Raw genomic sequence first — 13,199 nt, 5'->3', positions numbered from 1 at the left:
TTACCTCAATCGGCTGCAAAGACCTGTTTGCCCAGCACGGGGATATTGAGTTCTATAAGATAAAGCCATAAACATGTTTGTCTGAGTCTTCTATCAAAAGTTACAGCGATTTATATGAAGTTGTTCAAAAACGCTTTATTTCGCCAAGACAATGCGTTTCTCACTGTTACATGCATTTGAATGGGAAACTCGCCCGAGACAAAGTATAGGTTTTCATTATGTGAATAATTTTAAAATCTTAGCTCAAACGGCTGCAAAGACCTGTTTGCCCAGCACGGGGATATTGAGTTCTATAAGATAAAGCCATAAACATGTTTGTCTGAGTCTTCTATCAAAAGTTACAGCGATTTATATGAAGTTGTTCAAAAACGCTTTATTTCGCCAAGACAATGCGTTTCTCACTGTTACATGCATTTGAATGGGAAACTCGCCCGAGACAAAGTATAGGTTTTCATTATGTGAATAATTTTAAAATCTTACCTCAATCGGCTGCAAAGACCTGTTTGCCCAGCACGGGGATATTGAGTTCTATAAGATAAAGCCATAAACATGTTTGTCTGAGTCTTCTATCAAAAGTTACAGCGATTTATATGAAGTTTTACGAAAACGCTTTATTTCGCCAAGACAATGCGTTTCTCACTGTAACATGCATTTGAATGGGGAAGTCAACCGAAACAAAGTAGTTTTCATTATGTGAATAACTTGGAAATCTTAGCTCAAACAGCTGCAAAACCTGTTTGCCCAGCACGGGGATATTGAGTTCTATAAGATAAAGCCATAAACATGTGTTTCTGAGTCTTCTATCAAAAGTTACATCGATTTATATGAAGTTGTACCAAAATGCTTTCTTTCGCCAAGACAGTGTGTTTCTCACTGTTACATGCATTTGAATGGGAAACTCGCCCGAGACAAAGTATAGGTTTTCATTATGTGAATAATTTTAAAATCTTAGCTCAAACGGCTGCAAAACCTGTTTGCCCAGCACGGGGATATTGAGTTCTATAAGATAAAACCTTAAATATGTGTGTCTGAGTCTTCTATCAAACGTTACAGCGATTTATATGAAGTTGTTCAAAAACGCTTTATTTCGCCAAGACAGTGTGTTTCTCACTGTTACATGCATTTGAATGGGGAAGTCGACCGACACAAAGTAGTTTTCATTATGTGAATAACTTGGAAATCTTAGCTCAAACAGCTGCAAAACCTGTTTGCCCAGCACGAGGATATTGAGTTCTATAAGATAAAGCCATAAACATGTGTGTCTGAGTCTTCTATCAAAAGTTACAGCGATTTATATGAAGTTGTTCAAAAACGCTTTATTTCGCCAAGACAGTGTGTTTCTCACTGTTACATGCATTTGAATGGGAAACTCGCCCGAGACAAAGTATAGGTTTTCATTCATTATGTGAATAATTTTAAAATCTTAGCTCAAACGGCTGCAAAGACCTGTTTGCCCAGCACGGGGATATTGAGTTCTATAAGATAAAGCCATAAACAAGTTTGTCTGAGTCCTCTATCAAAAGTTACAGCGATTTATATGAAGTTGTTCAAAAACGCTTTCTTTCGCCAAGACAGTGTGTTTCTCACTGTTACATGCATTTGAATGGGAAACTCGCCCGAGACAAAGTATAGGTTTTCATTATGTGAATAATTTTAAAATCTTAGCTCAAACGGCTGCAAAACCTGTTTGCCCAGCACGGGGATATTGAGTTCTATAAGATAAAGCCATAAACATGTTTGTCTGAGTCTTCTATCAAACGTTACAGCGATTTATATGAAGTTGTACGAAAACGCTTTATTTCGCCAACACAATGCGTTTCTCACTGTTACATGCATTTGAATGGGAAACTCGCCCGAGACAAAGTATAGGTTTTCATTATGTGAATAATTTTAAAATCTTAGCTCAAACGGCTGCAAAACCTGTTTGCCCAGCACGGGGATATTGAGTTCTATAAGATAAAGCCATAAACATGTTTGTCTGAGTCTTCTATCAAAAGTTACAGCGATTTATATGAAGTTGTTCAAAAACGCTTTCTTTCGCCAAGACAGTGTGTTTCTCACTGTTACATGCATTTGAATGGGAAACTCGCCCGAGACAAAGTATAGGTTTTCATTATGTGAATAATTTTAAAATCTTAGCTCAAACGGCTGCAAAACCTGTTTGCCCAGCACGGGGATATTGAGTTCTATAAGATAAAGCCATAAACATGTTTGTCTGAGTCTTCTATCAAAAGTTACAGCGATTTATATGAAGTTGTTCAAAAACGCTTTCTTTCGCCAAGACAGTGTGTTTCTCACTGTTACATGCATTTGAATGGGGAACTCGACCGAAACAAAGTAGTTTTCATTATGTGAATAATTTTTAAATCTTAGCTCAAACGGCTGCAAAACCTGTTTGCCCAGCACGGGGATATTGAGTTCTATAAGATAAAACCTTAAATATGTGTGTCTGAGTCTTCTATCAAAAGTTACAGCGATTTATATGAAGTTGTACCAAAATGCTTTCTTTCGCCAAGACAGTGTGTTTCTCACTGTTACATGCATTTGAATGGGAAACTCGCCCGAGACAAAGTATAGGTTTTCATTCATTATGTGAATAATTTTAAAATCTTAGCTCAAACGGCTGCAAAGACCTGTTTGCCCAGCACGGGGATATTGAGTTCTATAAGATAAAGCCATAAACATGTTTGTCTGAGTCCTCTATCAAAAGTTACAGCGATTTATATGAAGTTGTTCAAAAACGCTTTCTTTCGCCAAGACAGTGTGTTTCTCACTGTTACATGCATTTGAATGGGAAACTCGCCCGAGACAAAGTATAGGTTTTCATTATGTGAATAATTTTAAAATCTTAGCTCAAACGGCTGCAAAACCTGTTTGCCCAGCACGGGGATATTGAGTTCTATAAGATAAAACCTTAAATATGTGTTTCTGAGTCTTCTATCAAAAGTTACAGCGATTTATATGAAGTTGTACCAAAATGCTTTCTTTCGCCAAGACAGTGTGTTTCTCACTGTTACATGCATTTGAATGGGAAACTCGCCCGAGACAAAGTATAGGTTTTCATTATGTCAGTAATTTTAAAATCTTAGCTCAAACGGCTGCAAAACCTGTTTGCCCAGCACGGGGATATTGAGTTCTATAAGATAAAACCTTAAATATGTGTGTCTGAGTCTTCTATCAAAAGTTACAGCGATTTATATGAAGTTGTTCAAAAACGCTTTCTTTCGCCAAGACAGTGTGTTTCTCACTGTAACATGCATTTGAATGGGGAAGTCAACCGAAACAAAGTAGTTTTCATTATGTGAATAACTTGGAAATCTTAGCTCAAACAGCTGCAAAACCTGTTTGCCCAGCACGGGGATATTGAGTTCTATAAGATAAAGCCATAAACATGTGTGTCTGAGTCTTCTATCAAACGTTACAGCGATTTATATGAAGTTGTTCAAAAACGCTTTATTTCGCCAAGACAGTGTGTTTCTCACTGTTACATGCATTTGAATGGGAAACTCGCCCGAGACAAAGTATAGGTTTTCATTCATTATGTGAATAATTTTAAAATCTTAGCTCAAACGGCTGCAAAACCTGTTTGCCCAGCACGGGGATATTGAGTTCTATAAGATAAAGCCATAAACATGTTTGTCTGAGTCTTCTATCAAAAGTTACAGCGATTTATATGAAGTTGTTCAAAAACGCTTTCTTTCGCCAAGACAGTGTGTTTCTCACTGTTACATGCATTTGAATGGGAAACTCGCCCGAGACAAAGTATAGGTTTTCATTATGTGAATAATTTTAAAATCTTAGCTCAAACGGCTGCAAAACCTGTTTGCCCAGCACGGGGATATTGAGTTCTATAAGATAAAGCCATAAACATGTTTGTCTGAGTCTTCTATCAAAAGTTACAGCGATTTATATGAAGTTGTTCAAAAACGCTTTCTTTCGCCAAGACAGTGTGTTTCTCACTGTTACATGCATTTGAATGGGGAACTCGACCGAAACAAAGTAGTTTTCATTATGTGAATAATTTTTAAATCTTAGCTCAAACGGCTGCAAAACCTGTTTGCCCAGCACGGGGATATTGAGTTCTATAAGATAAAACCTTAAATATGTGTGTCTGAGTCTTCTATCAAAAGTTACAGCGATTTATATGAAGTTGTACCAAAATGCTTTCTTTCGCCAAGACAGTGTGTTTCTCACTGTTACATGCATTTGAATGGGAAACTCGCCCGAGACAAAGTATAGGTTTTCATTCATTATGTGAATAATTTTAAAATCTTAGCTCAAACGGCTGCAAAGACCTGTTTGCCCAGCACGGGGATATTGAGTTCTATAAGATAAAGCCATAAACATGTTTGTCTGAGTCCTCTATCAAAAGTTACAGCGATTTATATGAAGTTGTTCAAAAACGCTTTCTTTCGCCAAGACAGTGTGTTTCTCACTGTTACATGCATTTGAATGGGAAACTCGCCCGAGACAAAGTATAGGTTTTCATTATGTGAATAATTTTAAAATCTTAGCTCAAACGGCTGCAAAACCTGTTTGCCCAGCACGGGGATATTGAGTTCTATAAGATAAAGCCATAAACATGTTTGTCTGAGTCTTCTATCAAAAGTTACAGCGATTTATATGAAGTTGTACGAAAACGCTTTATTTCGCCAACACAATGCGTTTCTCACTGTTACATGCATTTGAATGGGGAACTCGACCGAAACAAAGTAGTTTTCATTATGTGAATAATTTTTAAATCTTAGCTCAAACGGCTGCAAAACCTGTTTGCCCAGCACGGGGATATTGAGTTCTATAAGATAAAGCCATAAACATGTTTGTCTGAGTCTTCTATCAAAAGTTACAGCGATTTATATGAAGTTGTACCAAAATGCTTTCTTTCGCCAAGACAGTGTGTTTCTCACTGTTACATGCATTTGAATGGGAAACTCGCCCAAGACAAAGTATAGGTTTTCATTATGTGAGTAATTTTAAAATCTTAGCTCAAACGGCTGCAAAACCTGTTTGCCCAGCACGGGGATATTGAGTTCTATAAGATAAAACCTTAAATATGTGTGTCTGAGTCTTCTATCAAAAGTTACAGCGATTTATATGAAGTTGTTCAAAAACGCTTTCTTTCGCCAAGACAGTGTGTTTCTCACTGTAACATGCATTTGAATGGGGAAGTCAACCGAAACAAAGTAGTTTTCATTATGTGAATAACTTGGAAATCTTAGCTCAAACAGCTGCAAAACCTGTTTGCCCAGCACGGGGATATTGAGTTCTATAAGATAAAGCCATAAACATGTGTGTCTGAGTCTTCTATCAAAAGTTACATCGATTTATATGAAGTTGTACCAAAATGCTTTCTTTCGCCAAGACAGTGTGTTTCTCACTGTTACATGCATTTGAATGGGAAACTCGCCCGAGACAAAGTATAGGTTTTCATTATGTGAGTAATTTTAAAATCTTAGCTCAAACGGCTGCAAAACCTGTTTGCCCAGCACGGGGATATTGAGTTCTATAAGATAAAACCTTAAATATGTGTGTCTGAGTCTTCTATCAAACGTTACAGCGATTTATATGAAGTTGTTCAAAAACGCTTTATTTCGCCAAGACAGTGTGTTTCTCACTGTTACATGCATTTGAATGGGGAAGTCGACCGACACAAAGTAGTTTTCATTATGTGAATAACTTGGAAATCTTAGCTCAAACAGCTGCAAAACCTGTTTGCCCAGCACGAGGATATTGAGTTCTATAAGATAAAGCCATAAACATGTGTGTCTGAGTCTTCTATCAAAAGTTACAGCGATTTATATGAAGTTGTTCAAAAACGCTTTATTTCGCCAAGACAGTGTGTTTCTCACTGTTACATGCATTTGAATGGGAAACTCGCCCGAGACAAAGTATAGGTTTTCATTCATTATGTGAATAATTTTAAAATCTTAGCTCAAACGGCTGCAAAGACCTGTTTGCCCAGCACGGGGATATTGAGTTCTATAAGATAAAGCCATAAACAAGTTTGTCTGAGTCCTCTATCAAAAGTTACAGCGATTTATATGAAGTTGTTCAAAAACGCTTTCTTTCGCCAAGACAGTGTGTTTCTCACTGTTACATGCATTTGAATGGGAAACTCGCCCGAGACAAAGTATAGGTTTTCATTATGTGAATAATTTTAAAATCTTAGCTCAAACGGCTGCAAAACCTGTTTGCCCAGCACGGGGATATTGAGTTCTATAAGATAAAGCCATAAACATGTTTGTCTGAGTCTTCTATCAAACGTTACAGCGATTTATATGAAGTTGTACGAAAACGCTTTATTTCGCCAACACAATGCGTTTCTCACTGTTACATGCATTTGAATGGGAAACTCGCCCGAGACAAAGTATAGGTTTTCATTATGTGAATAATTTTAAAATCTTAGCTCAAACGGCTGCAAAACCTGTTTGCCCAGCACGGGGATATTGAGTTCTATAAGATAAAGCCATAAACATGTTTGTCTGAGTCTTCTATCAAAAGTTACAGCGATTTATATGAAGTTGTTCAAAAACGCTTTCTTTCGCCAAGACAGTGTGTTTCTCACTGTTACATGCATTTGAATGGGAAACTCGCCCGAGACAAAGTATAGGTTTTCATTATGTGAATAATTTTAAAATCTTAGCTCAAACGGCTGCAAAACCTGTTTGCCCAGCACGGGGATATTGAGTTCTATAAGATAAAGCCATAAACATGTTTGTCTGAGTCTTCTATCAAAAGTTACAGCGATTTATATGAAGTTGTTCAAAAACGCTTTCTTTCGCCAAGACAGTGTGTTTCTCACTGTTACATGCATTTGAATGGGGAACTCGACCGAAACAAAGTAGTTTTCATTATGTGAATAATTTTTAAATCTTAGCTCAAACGGCTGCAAAACCTGTTTGCCCAGCACGGGGATATTGAGTTCTATAAGATAAAACCTTAAATATGTGTGTCTGAGTCTTCTATCAAAAGTTACAGCGATTTATATGAAGTTGTACCAAAATGCTTTCTTTCGCCAAGACAGTGTGTTTCTCACTGTTACATGCATTTGAATGGGAAACTCGCCCGAGACAAAGTATAGGTTTTCATTCATTATGTGAATAATTTTAAAATCTTAGCTCAAACGGCTGCAAAGACCTGTTTGCCCAGCACGGGGATATTGAGTTCTATAAGATAAAGCCATAAACATGTTTGTCTGAGTCCTCTATCAAAAGTTACAGCGATTTATATGAAGTTGTTCAAAAACGCTTTCTTTCGCCAAGACAGTGTGTTTCTCACTGTTACATGCATTTGAATGGGAAACTCGCCCGAGACAAAGTATAGGTTTTCATTATGTGAATAATTTTAAAATCTTAGCTCAAACGGCTGCAAAACCTGTTTGCCCAGCACGGGGATATTGAGTTCTATAAGATAAAACCTTAAATATGTGTGTCTGAGTCTTCTATCAAAAGTTACAGCGATTTATATGAAGTTGTACCAAAATGCTTTCTTTCGCCAAGACAGTGTGTTTCTCACTGTTACATGCATTTGAATGGGAAACTCGCCCGAGACAAAGTATAGGTTTTCATTATGTCAGTAATTTTAAAATCTTAGCTCAAACGGCTGCAAAACCTGTTTGCCCAGCACGGGGATATTGAGTTCTATAAGATAAAACCTTAAATATGTGTGTCTGAGTCTTCTATCAAAAGTTACAGCGATTTATATGAAGTTGTTCAAAAACGCTTTCTTTCGCCAAGACAGTGTGTTTCTCACTGTAACATGCATTTGAATGGGGAAGTCAACCGAAACAAAGTAGTTTTCATTATGTGAATAACTTGGAAATCTTAGCTCAAACAGCTGCAAAACCTGTTTGCCCAGCACGGGGATATTGAGTTCTATAAGATAAAGCCATAAACATGTGTGTCTGAGTCTTCTATCAAACGTTACAGCGATTTATATGAAGTTGTTCAAAAACGCTTTATTTCGCCAAGACAGTGTGTTTCTCACTGTTACATGCATTTGAATGGGAAACTCGCCCGAGACAAAGTATAGGTTTTCATTCATTATGTGAATAATTTTAAAATCTTAGCTCAAACGGCTGCAAAACCTGTTTGCCCAGCACGGGGATATTGAGTTCTATAAGATAAAACCTTAAATATGTGTGTCTGAGTCTTCTATCAAAAGTTACAGCGATTTATATGAAGTTGTTCAAAAACGCTTTCTTTCGCCAAGACAGTGTGTTTCTCACTGTTACATGCATTTGAATGGGAAACTCGCCCGAGACAAAGTATAGGTTTTCATTATGTGAATAATTTTAAAATCTTAGCTCAAACGGCTGCAAAACCTGTTTGCCCAGCACGGGGATATTGAGTTCTATAAGATAAAGCCATAAACATGTTTGTCTGAGTCTTCTATCAAAAGTTACAGCGATTTATATGAAGTTGTTCAAAAACGCTTTCTTTCGCCAAGACAGTGTGTTTCTCACTGTTACATGCATTTGAATGGGAAACTCGCCCGAGACAAAGTATAGGTTTTCATTATGTGAATAATTTTAAAATCTTAGCTCAAACGGCTGCAAAACCTGTTTGCCCAGCACGGGGATATTGAGTTCTATAAGATAAAGCCATAAACATGTTTGCCTGAGTCTTCTATCAAAAGTTGCAGCGATTTATATGAAGTTGTTCAAAAACGCTTTCTTTCGCCAAGACAGTGTGTTTCTCACTGTTACATGCATTTGAATGGGGAACTCGACCGAAACAAAGTAGTTTTCATTATGTGAATAATTTTTAAATCTTAGCTCAAACGGCTGCAAAACCTGTTTGCCCAGCACGGGGATATTGAGTTCTATAAGATAAAACCTTAAATATGTGTGTCTGAGTCTTCTATCAAAAGTTACAGCGATTTATATGAAGTTGTACCAAAATGCTTTCTTTCGCCAAGACAGTGTGTTTCTCACTGTTACATGCATTTGAATGGGAAACTCGCCCGAGACAAAGTATAGGTTTTCATTCATTATGTGAATAATTTTAAAATCTTAGCTCAAACGGCTGCAAAGACCTGTTTGCCCAGCACGGGGATATTGAGTTCTATAAGATAAAGCCATAAACATGTTTGTCTGAGTCCTCTATCAAAAGTTACAGCGATTTATATGAAGTTGTTCAAAAACGCTTTCTTTCGCCAAGACAGTGTGTTTCTCACTGTTACATGCATTTGAATGGGAAACTCGCCCGAGACAAAGTATAGGTTTTCATTATGTGAATAATTTTAAAATCTTAGCTCAAACGGCTGCAAAACCTGTTTGCCCAGCACGGGGATATTGAGTTCTATAAGATAAAGCCATAAACATGTTTGTCTGAGTCTTCTATCAAAAGTTACAGCGATTTATATGAAGTTGTACGAAAACGCTTTATTTCGCCAACACAATGCGTTTCTCACTGTTACATGCATTTGAATGGGGAACTCGACCGAAACAAAGTAGTTTTCATTATGTGAATAATTTTTAAATCTTAGCTCAAACGGCTGCAAAACCTGTTTGCCCAGCACGGGGATATTGAGTTCTATAAGATAAAGCCATAAACATGTTTGTCTGAGTCTTCTATCAAAAGTTACAGCGATTTATATGAAGTTGTACCAAAATGCTTTCTTTCGCCAAGACAGTGTGTTTCTCACTGTTACATGCATTTGAATGGGAAACTCGCCCGAGACAAAGTATAGGTTTTCATTATGTGAGTAATTTTAAAATCTTAGCTCAAACGGCTGCAAAACCTGTTTGCCCAGCACGGGGATATTGAGTTCTATAAGATAAAACCTTAAATATGTGTGTCTGAGTCTTCTATCAAAAGTTACAGCGATTTATATGAAGTTGTTCAAAAACGCTTTCTTTCGCCAAGACAGTGTGTTTCTCACTGTAACATGCATTTGAATGGGGAAGTCAACCGAAACAAAGTAGTTTTCATTATGTGAATAACTTGGAAATCTTAGCTCAAACAGCTGCAAAACCTGTTTGCCCAGCACGGGGATATTGAGTTCTATAAGATAAAGCCATAAACATGTGTGTCTGAGTCTTCTATCAAAAGTTACATCGATTTATATGAAGTTGTACGAAAATGCTTTCTTTCGCCAAGACAGTGTGTTTCTCACTGTTACATGCATTTGAATGGGAAACTCGCCAGAGAAAAAGTATAGGTTTTCATTATGTGAGTAATTTTAAAATCTTAGCTCAAACGGCTGCAAAACCTGTTTGCCCAGCACGGGGATATTGAGTTCTATAAGATAAAACCTTAAATATGTGTGTCTGAGTCTTCTATCAAACGTTACAGCGATTTATATGAAGTTGTTCAAAAACGCTTTATTTCGCCAAGACAGTGTGTTTCTCACTGTTACATGCATTTGAATGGGGAAGTCGACCGACACAAAGTAGTTTTCATTATGTGAATAACTTGGAAATCTTAGCTCAAACAGCTGCAAAACCTGTTTGCCCAGCACGAGGATATTGAGTTCTATAAGATAAAGCCATAAACATGTGTGTCTGAGTCTTCTATCAAAAGTTACAGCGATTTATATGAAGTTGTTCAAAAACGCTTTATTTCGCCAAGACAGTGTGTTTCTCACTGTTACATGCATTTGAATGGGAAACTCGCCCGAGACAAAGTATAGGTTTTCATTCATTATGTGAATAATTTTAAAATCTTAGCTCAAACGGCTGCAAAGACCTGTTTGCCCAGCACGGGGATATTGAGTTCTATAAGATAAAGCCATAAACAAGTTTGTCTGAGTCCTCTATCAAAAGTTACAGCGATTTATATGAAGTTGTTCAAAAACGCTTTCTTTCGCCAAGACAGTGTGTTTCTCACTGTTACATGCATTTGAATGGGAAACTCGCCCGAGACAAAGTATAGGTTTTCATTATGTGAATAATTTTAAAATCTTAGCTCAAACGGCTGCAAAACCTGTTTGCCCAGCACGGGGATATTGAGTTCTATAAGATAAAGCCATAAACATGTTTGTCTGAGTCTTCTATCAAACGTTACAGCGATTTATATGAAGTTGTACGAAAACGCTTTATTTCGCCAACACAATGCGTTTCTCACTGTTACATGCATTTGAATGGGAAACTCGCCCGAGACAAAGTATAGGTTTTCATTATGTGAATAATTTTAAAATCTTAGCTCAAACGGCTGCAAAACCTGTTTGCCCAGCACGGGGATATTGAGTTCTATAAGATAAAGCCATAAACATGTTTGTCTGAGTCTTCTATCAAAAGTTACAGCGATTTATATGAAGTTGTTCAAAAACGCTTTCTTTCGCCAAGACAGTGTGTTTCTCACTGTTACATGCATTTGAATGGGAAACTCGCCCGAGACAAAGTATAGGTTTTCATTATGTGAATAATTTTAAAATCTTAGCTCAAACGGCTGCAAAACCTGTTTGCCCAGCACGGGGATATTGAGTTCTATAAGATAAAGCCATAAACATGTTTGTCTGAGTCTTCTATCAAAAGTTACAGCGATTTATATGAAGTTGTTCAAAAACGCTTTCTTTCGCCAAGACAGTGTGTTTCTCACTGTTACATGCATTTGAATGGGGAACTCGACCGAAACAAAGTAGTTTTCATTATGTGAATAATTTTTAAATCTTAGCTCAAACGGCTGCAAAACCTGTTTGCCCAGCACGGGGATATTGAGTTCTATAAGATAAAACCTTAAATATGTGTGTCTGAGTCTTCTATCAAAAGTTACAGCGATTTATATGAAGTTGTACCAAAATGCTTTCTTTCGCCAAGACAGTGTGTTTCTCACTGTTACATGCATTTGAATGGGAAACTCGCCCGAGACAAAGTATAGGTTTTCATTCATTATGTGAATAATTTTAAAATCTTAGCTCAAACGGCTGCAAAGACCTGTTTGCCCAGCACGGGGATATTGAGTTCTATAAGATAAAGCCATAAACATGTTTGTCTGAGTCCTCTATCAAAAGTTACAGCGATTTATATGAAGTTGTTCAAAAACGCTTTCTTTCGCCAAGACAGTGTGTTTCTCACTGTTACATGCATTTGAATGGGAAACTCGCCCGAGACAAAGTATAGGTTTTCATTATGTGAATAATTTTAAAATCTTAGCTCAAACGGCTGCAAAACCTGTTTGCCCAGCACGGGGATATTGAGTTCTATAAGATAAAACCTTAAATATGTGTGTCTGAGTCTTCTATCAAAAGTTACAGCGATTTATATGAAGTTGTACCAAAATGCTTTCTTTCGCCAAGACAGTGTGTTTCTCACTGTTACATGCATTTGAATGGGAAACTCGCCCGAGACAAAGTATAGGTTTTCATTATGTCAGTAATTTTAAAATCTTAGCTCAAACGGCTGCAAAACCTGTTTGCCCAGCACGGGGATATTGAGTTCTATAAGATAAAACCTTAAATATGTGTGTCTGAGTCTTCTATCAAAAGTTACAGCGATTTATATGAAGTTGTTCAAAAACGCTTTCTTTCGCCAAGACAGTGTGTTTCTCACTGTAACATGCATTTGAATGGGGAAGTCAACCGAAACAAAGTAGTTTTCATTATGTGAATAACTTGGAAATCTTAGCTCAAACAGCTGCAAAACCTGTTTGCCCAGCACGGGGATATTGAGTTCTATAAGATAAAGCCATAAACATGTGTGTCTGAGTCTTCTATCAAACGTTACAGCGATTTATATGAAGTTGTTCAAAAACGCTTTATTTCGCCAAGACAGTGTGTTTCTCACTGTTACATGCATTTGAATGGGAAACTCGCCCGAGACAAAGTATAGGTTTTCATTCATTATGTGAATAATTTTAAAATCTTAGCTCAAACGGCTGCAAAACCTGTTTGCCCAGCACGGGGATATTGAGTTCTATAAGATAAAACCTTAAATATGTGTGTCTGAGTCTTCTATCAAAAGTTACAGCGATTTATATGAAGTTGTTCAAAAACGCTTTCTTTCGCCAAGACAGTGTGTTTCTCACTGTTACATGCATTTGAATGGGAAACTCGCCCGAGACAAAGTATAGGTTTTCATTATGTGAATAATTTTAAAATCTTAGCTCAAACGGCTGCAAAACCTGTTTGCCCAGCACGGGGATATTGAGTTCTATAAGATAAAGCCATAAACATGTTTGTCTGAGTCTTCTATCAAAAGTTACAGCGATTTATATGAAGTTGTTCAAAAACGCTTTCTTTCGCCAAGACAGTGTGTT

Source organism: Astatotilapia calliptera, chromosome 19 (genome assembly GCF_964374335.1).
Source record: "Astatotilapia calliptera chromosome 19, fAstCal68.1, whole genome shotgun sequence".
NCBI classification, from domain to species: domain Eukaryota; kingdom Metazoa; phylum Chordata; class Actinopteri; order Cichliformes; family Cichlidae; genus Astatotilapia; species Astatotilapia calliptera.
Note: the sequence above shows the minus strand (reverse complement) of the source record.